Source organism: Pelophylax lessonae (genome assembly GCF_965119305.1).
Source record: "Pelophylax lessonae genome assembly, chromosome: 5".
Taxonomy (NCBI): domain Eukaryota; kingdom Metazoa; phylum Chordata; class Amphibia; order Anura; family Ranidae; genus Pelophylax; species Pelophylax lessonae.
In genome coordinates this window covers 399,688,893-399,709,920 of record NC_138772.1, presented here as the reverse complement: position 1 = coordinate 399,709,920, position 21,028 = coordinate 399,688,893, and positions in this window count along the sequence as shown.

Below are 21,028 nucleotides of genomic sequence, written 5' to 3'. Positions count from 1 at the left end.
ATGAACTCCACAGTCCATATAAAAATATCAATCATTGGAAGGAAAGTCCATATCAGAAAGACGTGCTCCCAAAGGTGTAGCCAATCAATACACACTCCAACAATCCTGTGCAGAGAGACCACCACCAAGAGAAAAGATGGCCCCTTACCGCAATGAATGGATCCCCACTACAGAGATCAGATCCAGCTCTATTCGTACGTCTATATGACCATATCAGACAGTGCCCGGCTCATAGTGACATCCACATCAACTCCAATGGTTACAGACACAGGTATAGGTGCATATGTGAAGAAAAAGGGACAACTCCCATAGTGAAGTACAGTAACAAGTGTGTTTATTAGATGCACTAGCATAGAATTGGCAACTCACATTTAGCAGCAGATATTATAGCATGTCTCTCTCATACATCGCCTTTCGGGTCCGGTTCCCAACCAAGAAAATGGCCGCCGCGTCCCTCGTGTGTCCCAGCGTGGCGTGCCGCAAGCTCCTTGAGGAGCTTGCGGCACGCCACGCTGGGACACACGAGGGACGCGGCGGCCATTTTCTTGGTTGGGAACCGGACCCGAAAGGCGATATATGAGAGAGACATGCTATAATATCTGCTGCTAAATGTGAGTTGCCAATTCTATGCTAGTGCATCTAATAAACACACTTGTTACTGTACTTCACTATGGGAGTTGTCCCTTTTTCTTCACATATGCACCTATACCTGTGTCTGTAACCATTGGAGTTGATGTGGATGTCACTATGAGCCGGGCACTGTCTGATATGGTCATATAGACGTACGAATAGAGCTGGATCTGATCTCTGTAGTGGGGATCCATTCATTGCGGTAAGGGGCCATCTTTTCTCTTGGTGGTGGTCTCTCTGCACAGGATTGTTGGAGTGTGTATTGATTGGCTACACCTTTGGGAGCACGTCTTTCTGATATGGACTTTCCTTCCAATGATTGATATTTTTATATGGACTGTGGAGTTCATTTTAATTTATTTTTTAAGCGCTACACCATTTATTTCTACAATTTTTTATGATCTGTGTTTTCTAATTCATGATCAGGTGTTGGCAGCTTTCACTTAGAGAGGTTGAGCTTTTATTCATTGTTGAGTGTGTAAGCTTATTTAATCATGTTTTAGCGCAGTAATTCCCATATTTTTATCTTGGTCATTGATGGCCCAATATTTCTTGAGTGAAATGGAAATATGGGTGAGCACCAGTTAATTTACAACAATGTGATAATTATTGTTATGTACCGTGTACGTTTACGGGTAGTCGTGGTTCTTTGTTTTATGTTCTTTTTATATTTGGTTAGTTTTTACTATACGTGTACCCCTGTAATATGATGTTGATTATTATTATGTGGATATATCTTTCTTGTCAATACTATTCAACTTATTGCATCAACACATTTCCATGTACATTGTAAGATGGATGTACAGTACACAATCTTTTTTCTTTTTTTTTTTTTTCTTTTTTAATAAAAACAAGTTAAAAAAAAAAAAATGCTCTCCAAAAGCAGAATATTAGATTTATTAAGATTCAACCTATGAAGCATTCTGTGCATTTTTCAGTCATCACTTTCTGGCCCACATGTCTAAAAGCTAGTTAAACACCATTCCTCCTTTTATCTGGATTTATTTTACCAGTTGTATATTCCATCCCAATGACCCAGAACCATCACAGATTGGATAACCTACTAAATATTCAAATTATAGTCTACAATCTCATCAATAGAGCCACTGAAAAACTTACAGATAGGTAACTATATCAGCTTTGTGCAGACTGATGCTTTGTTATGAACAATGATAGCACAGGCCAAAACATGAGAGCCATTTGGATCAGTATTTTACTGGGGCACAGGGATGCAGGAAAGTATAGATGTATGCTTATGAGTAAAATTAGGTTGTGCCAATAAAAGACAACCACAAGGAAAACATATTTAAAAATGACTTGTATTATTTGAATAATATGTTTTGTGTTATACTAACTTTAAAATGCATGAATACGTTTATAAAATACAAAATAACTTACTAAATTACCTAAAAGATAAAATATGCAGTTAAGTACAACTTGATAACTAACAGATGCATAACTTTAATATATTTTATTTATACGGACCCTTACTGAGAAGCAAGCAAGCACAGTCCTAGTCCAAACAGCTGAAGCCAGCTATCATTAGAGTATAGTGAAAAGCTTTTCTAAGTGTACAAAATTTCTCCCATATCAACATACAAAATATTATACATATATTGTAAGGGAGAGGGTTGAGATGCTCAAATGGTATTGGCACTGGTACACCATGCATGAGACAAGGACACACGGGAAGAGTCCAAGCATGAGGATGACCTTATTTGTGAGCAGCCAACATTAAGTTTCCCTGCTTGAAAAGGTTTATGAAACCTTGTAGGCATGTCACAGATGTGAAAAAAAAAAACTGTAAGCATCATTATGTGAGAAAGTAGGGGAAATAGAAGAAGAGGCCAAGGCCTTCAGGATTATGGTCAACTCCCACAGTGGAAAGATAGGTACAGTATAAGGGGAAGCTTTATCTTCATAGCAATCCTGAGGCATTTCACAACTAGAGAGTTCCTGTAAACTTTGACAATTCCAAAATGTGTACCTTTAAAGTTCTATGGTTGAGTCCTTTGTCTAGGGCTGATTAAATTATTGACGCAATGATTTTCTTAGTTCCATCTAAATTACTTTATTGCTTAAGTAAATCCATTCCAAATCCTTTGGTGTGGTGACTTTATGGAACTCCTGGTGGAACTTAGTAAAGTAAGGGCAACAGAAGAGGAGAGGCCTAGGTGTCTCAGACTCTCCCAATCTTCAAGCCATTAATCTTAGTCTGCTTTCGGTGAAGGACAGCCTCTTAGAATAGTAGAACTTTGTTGCACCATAAAAGAATGTCATCGTCTCATATAGTAGAGGAAACCACAATCCCTCAAACCAAAATGGGACAATCACAATTTCCATAACTTGCACTCTTTGGGTCTATAATATGCAGTTTGAGATAAACTGAGTGGGTTGATACAGGTTACCAGATTTAAAGGGCCATGGACAGGGGAGGGCATCCTGTCCCCAGGCCTGTAAACATTAAAGGCAAGCAAAGAACACTGGAAGGAATACATTCCTTGAAGAGGCCACACAGGAAAAACCTCTACTGGTGATTCAGAAATGTTGCTGTAAAGTGGCTAGAGTGTTCTCCAGAGCTCGGTAAGTAGGTGGCCATCAAATCTAACAGATGATGCTGTATCCATTGAAATCTGAAGCAAAGAGAGTAAGCCATCACCAACTTGTTGTCCAGCATCATTCTGAAATTCTGTCCCTGGACCATGGGAATACAAACTTTCAATGCTCCGAGCACCGTCTGTAGCTTGAGGAGATTTGATTGTCTTCGGGGACCAGACCATGCCATTTGCCCTTGGCATGGAAAACTTCCAAAAAAGTGCCCCCCCATCTCAGAGATTGGCATCTGAATGCATAGTGAAACAGTCTCCAGGGGTGAAGGGCCTGTATTTGGGTCACACTAATCAGCATCATCCAGCACCATAGAGTGCCTCTGATAATCCTGGGAGGAACAGTCACCTGATGCAAATGCCCCCTCAGCCATTAGTGTAGAAAACAGGATTGGATCCAACAGAGTTTCAGCTGCAACTGTAGATGGCAGAAAAACAATATAGCTCAGTCCATTGTGGTCACAGAGGAAGAATCCATTAATTTCCTTGATCTTGATATAATCTGCCAAATCATCCTGGGGGGTCAAAAGATTCTAGGTTGAACCGAGTCAAACACCATGCTAAAATACTGAGACTGGGTTACATTCAGGTGACTCGTCTGGAGATTGACAAGCCACCCAAAATTTCCAAGGGTATTTAATACCATGGCTTTTTGAGGCAAGAGAATAGATTGGGAGATAACATGTAGCAGAATGTCATCCAAGTAGTGAACGCTCTGTATCCCCTGCAGATGAGGTAGAGCCACTGTGGTCAGAGAATAATGGAGAAAGACCTTTAAAATGTCTGCCTGACTAGAAGGCAACACAATTGATAGTGCTGTTGAAATATTTTGAACCTAAGAAATTTCTGCTAATCATACAGTCTTGAGGGAGAAGAACTGAATAAATGGTCTGTAGAGACTCCATCCTGAAGCTTTCAACTGCCATGAAGGTACTGAGTCTTTTCAAGCATAAGACAGAACTTTATTTTTCTGAATACTTCAGGACAAGAAAGATAGGTGAGTACGCCCCTTGGCCTTACTCTTTTTCCAGCACTGGAGCTATGAATTGTAATAATTCCGAGGTGTATGATTTTAGGCACTCTATCTTTATTTGATTAACAGGGATCTTTATTTGAAAAAAACAGTTTACTGAACCAGAGAGCCCATTGTCTGGTCACTGATTAAGACAAAACCCTTGCAGTAAACCAGACTCAATGATGCATCTCCAAAAAATCAGAGACTATTTTCATTTCTTTTAGCAATAAACCCATTAAGTTAAAGTGGACTCCACATTTAAAGTCCAGGACTTCAGAGCTCTAGATAGAGCTATTTCAGTTCTACATATTGATTCCATAGAAGAATACATTATTTTAAGCTCTGAGTCACAGTGCCTATCCACCAGATCTTTGAATGTCACACAGTTGTCCAGGGGTAACATTAAAGGTCTGGCTGGTCTCTGTAGGGCCCCATTCATCCTAGCTAAATCCCAGTATTCTAAGTAGCAGGGGAGGGCTGGCAGCCTTAGGTCTGGGGGGCAAGTCTAGTCAAGTGGCCCATTGAACCATCGAATCAGCTTACCATCCATGCCCACCTGGTTTTGGACTTGCAGCTGTATACAGTGTCTGGCCCCTACATTAATCCAGCCCTGAGTGAGGCCTTTTTACCAGTTTTTACCACTTTTCAGAGTGGCCCGGGGGCAATTGCCCCCCTGCCCCCCTTGCCAGTCCTCCCCTGCTAAGTAGTCAGATGGACGAATGGGGTACTGATCAGAAAACATAACATTGGCTGAGCTTCCTGTCCACCTTTGCCCACTCATCTTTCTAATAATTCCTTTCTTTCAAATATACTTAGAAAATTGGAAATTGTTTCCCGTAGGAAAGGAAAAGGTATCCTTTGCTTTAGGCATAAATCCTTTTACTTCCAGCCAATAGCATCCTTGTCTGGTTTAACAAACAAAGGCACAATAGTAAACTCTGAATTTAATGACTTAAATTCTCTTTTGTCCATACTCAGATCCGAAGAATGATATCACTGAGAGGATTCTTCCTGCTCTCTGACAAGCTTTCTATCCTTCCTCTATGATGCCTCTTTAGGATATGATCTTGCATACTCTACTGTCTGCCTAACAGGGAATTTTACCCTAATACATTCCGAGTCTCTATCCCCTGCCACCTCTTTAACCACTTCTGGACCGGAAGGTTTTTCCCCCTTAATAACCAGGCCATTTTTTGCGATATGGCAATGTGTTACTTTAACTGACAATTGATCAGTCGTGCGATGATGTACCCAAATAAAATGGATGTCCTTTTTTCCCATAAATAGAGCTTTCTTTTGGTGGTATTTAATTTAATGATTTTTATTTTTTGCGCTATAAACAAAAAAAAAGAGCAACAATTCTGAAAAAGAAGACAATATTTTTTTAGTTTCTGCTATAAAACATTCCCAATAAAAAAAATTTTAAATCAAATTTTTTTAGGCCAGTAAGTATTCTGCTACATATTTTTGGTAACAAAAATCCCAATAAGTGTATATTGATTGGTTTGCGCAAAAGTTATTGCGTCTCCAAACTAGGGGAAAGACTTATGTCATTTTTATTTATTTATTTATTTTTACTAGTAACGGCGGCGATCAGCGATTTTTAGCGGGACTGCGACATTGCGACAGATCGGACACCTAACTGACATTTTTTTACACTTTTGGGGGGACCAGTGACATGACTACAGTAATCAGTGCTAGAACAGTACACTGTTACTGTACTAATGACACCAGCAGGGAAGGGATTAACACATGAGGCGATCAAAGGGTTAAATGTGTCCCTAGTGGGTGCTTTCTAACTGTGTGGGGGATAGGCTTGCTAGATTAACACAGAGACCTGTGTTCCTAAATAGGAGGAACACAGGATCTCTGTGTTCATTACTGACAGAACAGCGGTCTGCCGTGTTTACATCGGCAGACTACTTTTCTTTCTCCACGGGGAGAGATTGCGGGTGCCCGGCAGATGTCGCGGCCGCTGGAACCACTAATTGGCTCCCCCTGTGGCCAATGGCCGCACAGCTGCCCTCACTAGCTGTCTTATGAAGCATTGTACAGGTATGTCATTTCGCGGGTCAGAGCCGACCTGCCACAGTATAAGTACGGCGGCTGGTTGGCAAGTGGTTAAGGCAAAACTGGCATAGTAGCCTACTTGGCAACTCAGAACCACAGCATAACCAACACAAACCCACTGGAGGCCTTTTAGTTGAAGATTGCTTGAGGGGGAGGAGTAACTAGACAAGAGAAATCCAATTATCCACGAGGATACTTTAAATGTCTGTGATGCCAGTTAGAAGCGAAGTGGAAAAATCGAAAAATTGTTGAAAGCACTGAGACTTGGATTTGACATCTTTACCATTGGTCTGGGCTCTTCTCCCTGGCAATGGAGAACAACAAATTAGCCCTGCTGTTTTACCAACTGAGAAAGGACCTCATGTTGAACTCATGTTTTCATGATGACTCATGTTGAACCTAGGAAAATATGAGCAAAAGTGAGAGAAAGGTCAGAAGTACACAGTGTGGAGGGAGAGGAAGGAGACCTACCGGAATTAGAATAGGCTATATTATGCAGCTAGCTAAGCAATGGAGACAGCCAGCCAACACACAAAGAACAAGCCTACAACCACTGATGAGGAGGACTCAGAAATATAGGATAGCTTGCCAATTCTGAGACTCAACCTGAAGGTACTCACATGGGTTAGAGGCATAGAGAGAGAGCAGACATGGCATCACCAAAAATGTCTGCCTTAAGATTTCAGGAAATAGAAGTACATCAAGGCCCTACACCCCTGCCTCCTTTTTATGCAGACTGGATCATACCAGAAGAACCAGTTAGCAAGTGAGCAAGAAAATACATATTTGGAAGGAGGAGTATATTGGAAGGAGTATATTGGAGAAAAGACAATATGGGGGTTAGTAAGGGCAGACACTAGAGCCACAATATAATATTTACAGGGCCACAAATTGAGGGTACAAGGCAATCCTTCCATGCCAGGCTTGGGCCAAACACATCGGGGGGGGGGGGTCAGCAGGGGCTGCTTGTGGGTAGACACTTTGAGGTCTTTCCATGCCATTAGCTGAATACTGTGGACCTGGAGGCTGTCTCATTTTCATGTTTGATACGCTTTTTCTTGTCAAGTGTTTGAAGGTACAATACTTGTTTTATTTATTTATTACATTTTATTATGGTAATGCACTAGGTTGGTGCACCCTCTCTTTTTTTGTTGTTGTTTTCCAGTACATGATAGGATACCCACAGTTCTGAGGAGGCAGCAAGAGGTTTTGTGATATATTGATAAGTCAGTTGTATGGAGAGACCTTCAAGTCCTTAACCGCTTGCCGACCGCCCACAGTAATATTACTGCGGCAGAGCGGCTCGAGTGCGTCCAGTCACGTAGTACTACGGGACTGGAGTGCATGTGGTTTAGACACAGCGGGAGGCGGGCCGCGGGAGGAGAGGCGGCGATTGCCGTCTTCCTCCCGCGATCGTCCGGGAAACAGAGAGAAGTCTCGCCTGCTTATGTAAACAAAGCAGATGGATCTTCTCTGAGACAGGCAGGGACAGATCAGCAGTTTCAGCTAAGCTGAAACTGCGATCTGTCTGTGCCTGTCACAGAACCCCCCCCCCCCCCACACACACACACACACACAGTTAGTAAGCATACGGCATACATTAACCCCTTTGATCAGGAAGGGTTAACCCCTTCCCTGCCAATGGCATTATTACAGTAACAGTGCATATTTTTTTTAGCACTGATTACTGTAGTAATGTCCCTGGTACCCCCAAAAGTGTCAAAAATGTCAGTTAGGGTTCCGATCTGTCCATCGTAATGTCGCAGTCCCGCTAAAAATCACAGATTGCCGCCATTACTAGTAAAAAAAAAAAACAATAAAAAAAATTACATAAATCTTTCCCGTAGTTAGTAGAAGCGATAACTTTTGCGCAAACCAATCAAAATTGCGATTTTTTTTACCAAAAATATGTAGCAGAAAACAAATTGGCCTAAAATGTTAAAAAAAAAAACATTTTTTTTTTTTTTTTTTTTGGGAATGTCCTATAGCAGTATGTGAAAAATATTGTTTTTTTTCCACAATTGTAGCTATTTTTTTCAAAAATTAAAAACCGCACAGGTGATCAAATACCACCAAAAGAAAGCTCTATTTGTGGGGAAAAAAGGACATAAATTTTGTTTGAGGAACAGCGTCGCACGACCGTGCAATTGTCCGTTAAAGTAACGCAGTGCCGAATCGCAAAATAGTGCCTGGTCAGGAAGGGGGTAAAACCTTCCAGGGCTGAAGTGGCTAAGCACCACACTCAAGTGCAGTAGACTTTTCTTTGGTTAGACATTGACACTAGCACAGACTCCATTTAGATGGGCAGAGAAGTTTTCAAAGACTTGTCCTCATAACCTAGATCCTGGGGGAGAGACATGATGTCAGAATGGAGGATTTGATGGGTCACTGAGGACTGAGGCCAGTTGCTTCTCTTGGTATATGTAAGAGTTTACAACCACTTTAATTCTCGGGGGTGTTATTGTTCTATGGTGTTTTTCCTTTGTTTTATCTAATATAGAACATCCTTTATACAGTATAGAGATATTGCTTGAAGATTAATTGCATACATAGCATTTTTTCCACCTTTAGTCAAAATATGTTTTTCCCTGCTGTCTAGTAATACTGTATATGTGGATCTATATATTTGGGGTTATATAGGTTTTTTCCTGGGAATTAGTGGTTTATGTAACAAATATTACACTGAGTCTAGTGGTCATGCATTCTGTGGCTGTGTTATTCATTCTAAATTGCCTGGCTAACCCACTCTGTGTGATTTTATTTCTACTCACCATGTAACAGGGTTAAATGTAATACAGAAAAATGTTATTCTAACAGAAAAATCAAGTGGCTAGGAGTGCCTGTTTCTCTATCCGGTTATATTTAGATGGATGCATAATTTTCTCTTTTCTTACTGTAAAATTTTGGAGCCTGTAAGAACTTAAAACTTGACCAGTTTTGCTGTTCCTATACTGGCTCCACAAAAATATAAACAGGCTTAATAAATTTTAAAAAGAAATGTGCTTGCCAATTTTAACAAACCAGGAATCATTTATGATGAGGGCGAAATTTAACATGTTGCTATTGGTTTCTGTGCATTTCACATTTTCATTGCTGTTTATAGTGCCAAATTTAATAACTGGAGTTAAAAACACAAAATACAATATATATGTCTTCTTAATATAAGACGTTTATGTATGTACTGTATATAAAACTTTCAGTAATCCAACATTGGAAGACCATTACCACACTGACACATCTTATCCATATGTGTATAAGATGGTACGCTTTTTGGTACCTTTATTTCTTTGATGTTAACTAAAAAGAAAAACTACTATTTTTCCCTAACAACTTCAGACAACTTTGAAATTACAGGACTGAAGTGAAGGCCCATTGCACTAACATTTATGGAATTTTATTTCTACTCATCATGTAACAGGGTTAAATGTAATACAGAAAAATGTTATTCTAACAGAAAAATCAAGTGGCTAGGAGTGCCTGTTTCTCTATCCGGTTATATTTAGATGGATTTCTCTTTTCTTACTGTAAAATTTTGGAGCCTGTAGGAACTTAAAACTTGACCAGTTTTGCTGTTCCCATACTGGCTCCACAAACATATAAACAGGCTTAATACATTTTGAAAGCAATGTGCTTGCCAATTTTAACCAACCAGGAATCAATCATGATGAGGGCGAAATTTGACATGTTGCTATTGGTTTCTGTGCATTTCACATTTTCATTGCTGTTTATAGTGCCAAATTTAATAACTGGAGTTAAAAACACAAAACACAATATATATGTCTTCTTAATATAAGACGTTTATGTATGTACTGTATATAAAACTTTCAATAATGCAACATTGGAAGACCATTACCATACTGACACATCTTATCCATATGTGTACAAGATGGTACGGTTTTTGGTACCTTTCTTTCTTTGATGTTAACTAAAAAGAAAAACTACTATTTTTCCCTAACAACTTCAGACAACTTTGAAATTGCAGGACTGAAGTGAAGGCCAATTGCACTAACATTTATGGAATCCGTACTCCCACCTCCATGGCTCCAAGACTTGAAAAAAAAAATATTCTACTCTGCAGTTCTGCTCTGAAAAAATAATTTGAATAAAATCCCAGGGTGAATTGTTCCTCCGAATTAGTAAACCCTATGGAGGAAATCACATCATTATATGAAGTTAAGTCCAACTTATTTTAACATTTTCTCTAGTGCTGGCAACTGGAGCCAATAATCTGTCATTCTTTACATAAACAAGTACCTTATCATATCACTAACATTTGTTTAACCCTTTTATCCCAAGCTTTTAAAGGAGTAGAAGGGTGTCCCTTTAAGACAGGTCTGTTTTCAGACTGGTTGGAGAGAAATGTTCAAGGTCCTGTACATGGCACTCAATCTGTCATGTGTCAAGCAGCACTTCTGTACAGGCCTATGTGAAATATTGCAGTCTGAGGCACTACATCACCACATTCCCCTAGCCTGGCTTTCACACCCACCTTCCTCCCTGGAGGCCTGACCTGCATTGTACGTCTCTATCTGGAGCCAGGCCTAATTAGTCCAAGAGATGCAATGAAGGGTGCATGCTTGTGCTTCATTTTTACAACAGTATACTGCGGGAGGAAAAGAATTTATGATAAAAAAAAAAAAAAAAATAAGTCATTTAACACAGTGAAGGAAGGAATGGCAAAGCCTGAACATTGCTTTGCTTCTCACAATCTCAACTTTTCTCCTTCTCCTCCTGTTTTTCTTTCTTTTTCAATGACTGTTCCTAGCTGATGAGGTCAAGTTATGATTAAGCACACATAATATATATTTCAATATGGTCTACATCTCAGACACATAAAATTCAACTGCAATAAAGTAAAAAAAAAAAAAAAGTATATATATATATATATATATATATATATACATATATACACACACACTATATCACCAAAAGTATTGGGACACCTGCCTTTACATGCATATGAAATTTAATTGCATCCCAGTCTTAGTCCATAGAGTTCAATATTGAGTTGGCCCACCCTTTGCAGCTATAATAGCTTCAACTCTTCTGGGAAGTCTGACCACAAGGTTTAGGGTGTGGATGAGAAGGCCTAGCTGGCAGCCTCTGCTCTAAAATTCATCCCAAAGGTGTTCTATCGGGTTGAGGTCAGGACCCTGTGCAGGCCAGTCAAGTTCCTCCACCCTTAACTCACTAATCCATGTCTTAATGGACCTTGCTTTGTGCACTGGTGCGCAGTCATGTTGGAACAGGAAGGGCCCCCCCCCCAAACTGTTCCCACAAAGTTGGGAGCATGAAATTGTCCAAAATGTCTTAGTATACTAGCGCCTTAAGAATTCCCTTCCCTGGAACTAAGGGGCCAAGCCCAACCCCTGAAAAACAACCCCACACCATAAGGAGGAACTTGACTGGCCTGCATAGAGTCCCGACCTCAACCCGATAGGACACCTTTGGGAAGAATTACAGTGGAGACTGCGGGCCAGGCCTTCTTGTCCAACATCAGAGCCTAACCTCACAGATGCGCTTCTGGAAGAATGGACAAACATCCCTATAGACACACTTCTAAACCTTGTGGACAGCCTTCCTAGAAGAGTTGAAGCTGTTATAGCTACAAAGGCTGGGCTAAATCAAAATTGAACCCTACAAGCTAAGACTGCGATGCCATTAAAGTGCATGTGTGTGTAAAGGCAGGCATCCCAATACTTTTGGTAATATAGTGCATATGTATATGTAGGAACTGTTTCAGGTAAACATAAAAGCCTGGTCTAAGGCCTGCCCTAACCTGTGCCTGGGCAATAAAGTAGCAGTTGCATACTGAAACGTTAATCCATCTGCTCTTTCCTTCTGTTATAGTCATATTAATATTGTGCAATGCAAATATACCTATTCAGCTGCTGGCCTTCCTCTCCCAGTCTCTGTACTTCACATTGAATTTCAGAAGGGCTGGAGTAGTTTCTTCTGGAGTCTGAGTGCTTGCTATAATTAAATATATTTTATATACAATTAGCATAAGTACCTGAATTTAGTATGATATCAGGCTCCTGTCATTCATGTGCAGCAGCACCAGGAGAGGGGGTGCAGTACTAGAAGCTAGTCAGGCTCCGGTGCATAAACATGTGCTGACACAAAACATACTAGCAGAAGGATAGAGCAGAGTGAGCATAACTGATGAGTAATTAGTGATTTGCTGCTCCGTTATTGACCAGAAGGTTTCAGGAGAAGAGGTGACACTACTGTATTCCTTAACATTAAGAAAGAACGTCGTGTTAACCTTCTGGCTGTGTTGTCTGGTAGAGGTGCACTACTGTGCAAACATTTTAGGCAGGTGTAAAAAAATGCTGTAAATTAATAATGTTTTCAGAAATAGAAGTGTTAATAGTTAATTTTTCAATTAACAAAATAGAAAGTAAAGGAACAGAAGAGAAATCCAAATCAAATTAATATTTGGTGTGATCACCCTTTGCCTTCAAAACAGCATTGGTTCTTTTGGGTTTACTTGCACACAGTTTTTGAAGGAACTCAGCAGGTAGGTTGTTTCAAATATATTGGATACCTAACCACAGATCTTCTGTGGATGTAGGCTGTCTCAAATCCTTCATGTAATCCCATATAATCTGTGGGAGCCAGACCATCATTATAGTGATGATAGTTTATAATTACATTGGTTGTATGTTTGGGGTCATTTACCTGCTACAGAATACATTTTTGGCTAATCACACGCCTCCCTGATGGTATGGCGTGATGGATAAGTATCTGCCTGTATTTCCCAGCATTGAAGACACCATTGATTCTGACCAAATTTCCAACATCATTTGCAGAAATGCAACCCCAGACATGCAAGGAACCTCCACTGTGTTTCACTGTTGCCATCAGACACGCATTATTGTACCTTTCTCCAGCCCTTTGGGGAACAAACGGCCCCATGCTACAGCCAAATATTTTCCCCCCTTCCTGACCAGAGAACTTTTTGCAATTTGGCACTGCACAGATTTAACTGGTAATTGCACGGTCATGCAACACTGTATCCAAACTAAATTTGCGTCCTTTTTTTCCCCATAAATAGGGCTTTCTTTTGGTGGTATTTGATCACCACTGGGATTTTTATTTTTTGCAATATAAATGAAAAAATACCGAAAATGTTTTAAAAAAAATTATATTTTCTACTATTTGTTAAAAAAAATCTAATAAACTCAATTTTTGTCATACATTTAGGCCAAAATGTATTTAGCCACATGTCTTGGGTAAAAAAAATTTAAAAAGCGTAAATTTATTGGTTTACGCAAAAGTTATAGCGTCTACAAACTATGGTACATTTTATTGAATTTACGCAGCTTTTAGTTTATTTCTTTATTTCATTTCTTGAGGTGCTAAAATGTCAGGGCAGTACAACCCCCCCCCCCCCAAATTACCTTTTTTTTAAAAAAGTAAACACCCCAAGGAAGTTGCTGAGAGGCATGATGAGTCCATTGAATATTTCATTTTTTTTTTTTTTTGTCCCAAGTGATTGAAAAATGACAAAAAAAAAAAATTAAATAAATAATTTTACACAAAGGTATCACTGAAATTATATATTTCTCACACATGCCATGGGCATATGTGGAGTTACACCCAAAATACATTCTTCTGCTTCTCCTGAGTATGGGGATACCACATATTTGAGACTTTTTGGGAGCCTAGCAATATACTGGACCCCGAAAACCAATCGCAGCCTTCAGAATTTCAAAGGGCGTAAATTGCTCATTTCACTTGCTTACTACCTATCACGGTTTCGGAGGCCATGAAATGCCAGGATAGCACAAAACCCCCCAAATGATCCCATTTTGGAAAGTAGACATCCAAGCTATTTGCTGAGAGGCATGTTGAGTCCATGGAATTTTTTATATTTTGTCACAAGTTTTGTGAAAAAAAAAGTATTTTTATTTTTTTTACACAAAGTTGTCAGTTAAATGATATATTGCTCACATATGCCATTGGTATATGTGAAATTACACCCCAAAATACATTTGCTGCTTCACCTGAGTACAGGGATACCACATGTGTGAGAATTTCTGACAATCTAGCCGTGTGCAGGACCCCGAAAACCAATCACCGCCTTCAGGCATTCTAAGGGCATAAACTGTTGATTTCACTCCACACTACCTATCACAGTTTAGGAGGCCATGAAATGCCAAGACAGCACAAACCCCCCCCCAAATTACCTCTTTACGGAAAGTAGACACTTCAAGCTATTTGCTGAGAGGCATGTTAAGTATTTTAAAGTTCTCGCTTTTTGTCACAAAAATAGAAAATTGGAAAAAAAAAACTTTCCTTCTCTTTCTTCATTTTCCAAAAGAAATTAGAGCTGCAAAATACTCACCATGCCTCTTAGCAAATACCTTTAGGTGTCTACTTTCCGAAAAGGGGTCATTTTGGGGGGTTTTGTGCTATCTTGGCATTTTATTGCCTCCATAACTGTGATAGGTAGTATGGAGTGAAATCAACCATTTTTGCCCTTAGAAAGCCTGAAGGTGGTGAGAGTTTTCCGGGTCCTGTATGCAGCTAGACTTCCTAAAAGTCTCACACATGGGGTATCATATGTGTGAACTTTTTTAATTTTCCCGAAACTTGTGGCAAAATATAAAATATTCCATGAACTTAAAATGCCTCTCAGCAAATAGCTTGGAGTGTCTACTTTCCAAAATGGGTCAGGTAGTGAGGAAGTAAAAAGTGCAATTTACGCCCTTAGAAAGCCTGAAGGCGGCGATTGGTTTTTGGGGTCCTGTACGTGGCTAGGCTCCCAAAAAGTCTTACACATGTAGTATCCCCATGCTCAGGAGAAACAGCAGAATGTATTTTGGGGTGTAATTCCACATATACCCATGGCATGTGTGAGCAATATATTATTTAGTGACAACTTTGTGTTCAGAAAAAAAAAAGTGTAATTTTCCCAACACTTGTGGCAAAATATAAGATATTCCATGGATTTAACATGCCTCTCAGCAAATAGCTTTGGGTGTCTACTTTCCAAAAAAGGGGTCGGGGGGGGGGGGGTTGAACTGTCCTGGCACTTTATGCTAAATACAGTATTAGAAGCTTTTGCCACACATCACCCACTCTTCTAACCACTTGAAGACCAAGCCCTTTTTTTAAAGCAGAGTCCCTACAGAATAAAATGGTGGGTGTTGAATTTTTTTTTTCTGACAGTATTTGTGCAGCAATTTTCCAAAAGCAATTTTTTTTTTTCATTTTAATGCACAAAAACGCACTATATTGCCCAAATGTTTAGTAAAATATAAAAGATGATCTTATGCCGTGTACATAGATACCAAACACAACACGCCCGTGCAGCGGAGACAAACTACATACAGTTTTAAAAGCCTTCAAAAGCCTTTACAGGTTACCATTTTAGATTTACAGAGAGTGTCTACAGCTAGAAGCATCTGAGCACATCAAGATCAGTGTGATAAGATGCTTTCCCAATTTCCCAATGGCGCTGTTTAAATCCAGGGAAACCAAAGTCATGAAATGCTCGTAGCTTCCGGTTTCTTAGGTGATAGAGATGATTGGAGCCACTCTGGTCTCCGATCAGCTCTAATATTAGCTGGCGGAACTACCGGCTGCATTCTCGGGCTCCCCAGTGGGACAGGAGAGCACGAGAAAACCATGGAAGGTGGTTGTAAAAGCAGTCTAGTGGCTAATTAGCCGCTAGGATTGTTTTCACATGAAAGCCGATAGCCAGCTGAAAAAAAAACCATACCAAGATGATGTCTAAACCTGCAGGCATCATTGCGGTATAACTACTCAAAGTCCAGCAACATATCAGTACATTGCTGGTCCTTGTTGGGCATATATTGTAATGTTCTTTTTTTAATGCAGCCTGTGGGCTGAAAGAAAAAAGAGAACCTAACAGATTCCTCCATTCACATCGATCGATTGGTGGTATGCCCACCATCAGAATACCCCCCTGCATCCACCCACTTCTAATGATGGGCATACATGCACTGTTCCTTTTCATGGGCTGAACAACAAAAAATAACCTAACAGATTCCTCCATTCACATAGATCGATGTGGATGAAGAAATCTCTGCTAAGAAAAGTGAATAAAATATTTATGCCGAAGCATAGAGGAGAAGACCCCTTTGTGTCCACCCAATCTCCTATGCTTTGGCATATATGCTTTTTTTTAAACTGCGGTAGTGAAATCACCTCCTACAGTGCTGGAGTCACGGATATATGTATTGTGAGAGCAAACCCTGTTGCTTTCAAAATAAACAAATCAGTGCTGCAGCTGAATGGCGTACCTGCAAAGCAAACAACGGTTAACGATAAAACACAGTGTCAATAAAACATTACCACAATAAAATAACTTTTTTTTTAATGCAATCTGTGCCAAAAAAAAGAGTAAAAAATATAGGGCGAAGCATGGGGGCAAGCTGCCCCTATGTCCAACCCTGCCAATATGCTTCGCCATATGTGCACTTTTTTTTAACTGTGGTGGTGAAATCCCCTCCTACAGCAATGGAGTCGCTGATTTTACATATTGTGAGAGCAAACCATGTTGCTGTCAAAAAAGGTAAATCAGTGCTGCAGCTGAATGGCGTACCTGCAAAGCAAACAATGGTTAACAATAAAACACAGTACCAGTACAATAAAACAGTAGAATGACATACCTGCAATGCAAACAATGGTTAACATTAAAAAAACACAGTAACAGTACAGTAAAACAGTAGAATGACATACCTGCAATGCAAACAATGGTTAACAATAAAACATTACGGTATAGCATAAAATAAAGTAAACAGCTATTTTTGGCTTTTTTAATTTTTTTATTTTTCACATATTTTATGTTTTTTTTTTTACACTTTTATTGTAACTATAAACATTCCAAGTTAGGGTCTCTCAAAATGTGATAGCCATCTAACATCTTTCGAGACCCTGTGTAAAAGTATTCCCTAGACTGCGCATGCTGTACCCTATACTAATACTCCACTAGTGTGTGGTAGCGACAGAAACGATCCCCAAGGCAGAGACCAGGTTCGCCAGGACAGGAGGAACAAGAATAGTAGGTGTCACGCCTATATCCGCGCTTGCTACAGACACGGCATCATTTTTGGGGTGTTCTTTGGGTAGGGGTACCAGGGAGGACATCCGGAAAATGCCTCTCATGCACCTGGCTGACTGCATCTGGATTGGGAAATTGGGCCACGGGACCTTCTGGATACAGAAGGGCTGTATGATCTCTTCCTGGAATTTTAGGAAGGATCCACTTTTTCCAGACGCTTTGTATAGTACATAAGCATTGAAAAGAGCCAATTGAAATAAGTATACAGACACTTTCTTGTACCAGCATCTGGCCTTATGGGCAATTAAGTACAGCCCCATCATCTGGTCGTTGAAGTCCACCCCTCCCATTTTACGGTTGTAGTTGTGGTCACAGAGGGTGTACTCTACAACACCAGTCACCGTTGTAATTTGGACTGCTGTGTCTGCGTGAGTGGAAGACAGAACGAAAACGTTCTGTTTGTCCCTCTACTTCACTGCAAGCTATTCATTTCACCTCAAGCAGGCTCTCTCCCCCTGACTAAGAGGGGCATTTAGAAGCCATTGGGGGAAGCTCTGGTGATTAGATTGCATGGAGCCACATGCACCAATTCCTAACTGAAAGAGGTGTCAAAAAAAGTGGCACACTTGTATAGAAGTTGTTTACGTATAAATGGTACTCCTTTCTGAATAAGGGTGACACCAAGTCCCAAACAATCTTGCCACTGCTTCCTATGTAGTCTAGGCAGTTGGGGGGCTCCACATTGCCATCTTTTCCCTCATAAACCATAAAACTACATGTATAGCCTGAAATATAACAAACAATGCTTCAAAAGTAAAGTGCTAACAGTGCAACTTCAATATATAAAATGACAAGCATGTGGTCAGTGAAAGCTCCTTAGTGTTCCTCCAGAATAAAGTGCTGCAGTGCAGAAGTGATGAAATTCCAAAAAGTACTCATGCAGTGTCCAGTGATCCATTCCCCTATGGAAAACCAAACTTACCAGATCTCGTGGACCCCTTAGCCATATAGCATGTGGGTCTATCAGGCTGTACTGGTAAGCGGGGCCAAGTGTGGTTCCTGTAGGCTATGGCTCATATAGAGGAAGAGAAAGAATCCAAATATGGTGTAATGCATTTCTTTATTTTAATATTTGCAGTGGAAATACACTTACATTTGAGAAGACATCATATCACCTTGCTAAAAATGCTGAGAGGGCTGGTGTATCGTACTGGTGGATAGCAACTGCCGGCTCCAGGCACTGCACCCGTCGTGCGTTCCAAACATGCGTACCACCCCCGCTGGAATTGATGAACTGAGAGACTGGAAACCACGTTGACGCATTTCGCCCCTCCCACAGGGCGTTGTCACAGAAGGTTCATTAATATTTTTTATGCACTTTAGCACTTTAGGTTGTTTTGATTAATATAGTGTTTTCTATTCACATTTTAACTCCAAATTGTTGCTATTTCAGGTTTTGCGTTGTAACTTGTATATTTCATTAAATTTTCAAATTGTGATGAACAGCAGCATACCTATTATTGGTGTTTATATAATTTTTTAGTGCAGGATTATCCTTGTATTTGTTACATGTATAGCCTGTTGCCCTGTCACGGAGCTTATACATCTTGACCCCATATCTGGCATTCTTGCTGGGGAGAAACAGTTTGAAAGCAAGACGGCCAGAAAATTTAATCCGGGACTGGTCAACGCAGACATCGTGTTGGGGGATAAACAAGGCTGCAAATCTTTGATTGAAGTGGTTTACGAGGTGCTGAATTTTGTGGAGCCGGTTATATCCAGAGTCACCCGAGGATGACAGAGTTCATTGTCAGTGAAGTGCATGAACCACAATATTTGCTCGTATCTAGTCCTGGCCATGGCAGCAGAGAACAGGGGCATACAATGAATTGGGTCAGTGAACCAATATGACCGCAACTCACTCTTTTTAGTAATGCCCATGTTGATGGATAGACCCAGAAAGGTTTTAAATTCAGGAACCGTTATAGGTTTCCAGCCGAATTGCCTGGCAATGGTCAATTTTGGACTTGCGGCGATAAATTGATTAGCATACAAATTGCGTTGGTCTACAATAGATCTTCCGTGAAAAACAGCTCAAAAAAATCAAGGGGAGTACAATTGGCTGTTTCCACCTGACTTTTGGGTTGGCCAGTGAATGGGGGAAGTATGGGCGCTGCCGAATCTGTGAGCTACCAATCTGGATTTGCAAGCGCACCAGGGAGGGCACTATGGGCCTGCGTTCTAATTTTTGGTGGCTGCAGGACACTATTTGTGCAACCCACCACACCAGCTTGAACTGCACTTATGGGACTCACCACGTTACCAAGTGATACTGCAGTGCTGGTTTGTCTACGACCAGGATGTACTAGGCCGCTGGTGGTCGCCAGTTCACCAGAAGGTTGAGTGGCACTAGTACTGACACTCTGCTGCATATGAGAATCATGCGGTTGTTGCATCTCAGCAACAGAAGAACAAGGTCAGGTATGCCTGACCTTAGCAGGGACCACTACTCCATAGTCAGAGCTATCTGTCAGGGTGCTGCTGCTCTCTACAGGTTCGTATACTGAGCCTGATTCTGACAATGACATCGCTCTCATCTGTCATGCTCAGTATACTGTAGACCTCTTCACTAGTGTACCTTTCGTTTGACAATTCGGCCACTAAATTTACAGGTACCTAGTGTGATTCGCAAGAAAAAACAGGCCTGACTCTGCTAACGCTTTGTATTGGAAGTGACAGTGATCTATTGATACTGCACTTCTTGGGGGCTGAGCGGAGGGGCTAAACGCAGGTGCTGGCAGGTGTCGGGGCTGATCCTGCATTTTTGGGAACATTAATCTATTAGGGACGCTAGTATAGTTCTGATCAGATCAAAGATATTGATCCGTTCAGACACTATACTAGTAATGTGTGTGTGTGTGTGTGTTAGTGTTACTGGCAATCAAAGGGTTAAAAACTGACACTATCAGGGATTGTCCCTAACTGACGCTGATGCTAACTAACTGGTGTCACCCGTGACACTAATACAGTGATCAGAAAAAAAGATCTGTATACTTTGCTAGTGACACTGTGACAGGGAATGAAAGCGTTACCTGGGGGGCGATCAGGGGGTTAAAACTTTATGAGAAAATATGTGGCGGGACCCTGAAGCTACACTAAGACTGACACTGATGCTAACTAGCTAACTAGCATCACTAATACACTAATACAGTGATCAGTAACTTTTTTTTTTGTAAATATTTTGTAAATATTTTATTATACAACAATGAAGAAATGACACTTTTCTACAATGTAAAGTAGTGAGTGTACAGATTGTATAACAGTGTAAATTTGCTGTCCCCTCAATATAACTCAACACACAGCCAATAATGTCTAAACTACTGACAACAAAAGTGAGTACACCCCTAGACGAAAATGTCCAAATTGGGCCCAATTAGCCATTTTCCCTCCCCGGTGTCATGTGACTTGTGGTGTTACAAGATCTCAGGTGTGAACGGGGAGCAGGTGTGTTCAATTTGGTATTATCGCTCTCACTCTCCCATACTGGTCACTGGAAGTTCAACATGGTACCTCATTGCAAAGAACTCTCTGAGTATCTGAAAAAAGAATTCTTGCTTTACATAAAGATGGCCTAGGCTATAAGAATATTGGCAAGACCCTGAAACTGAG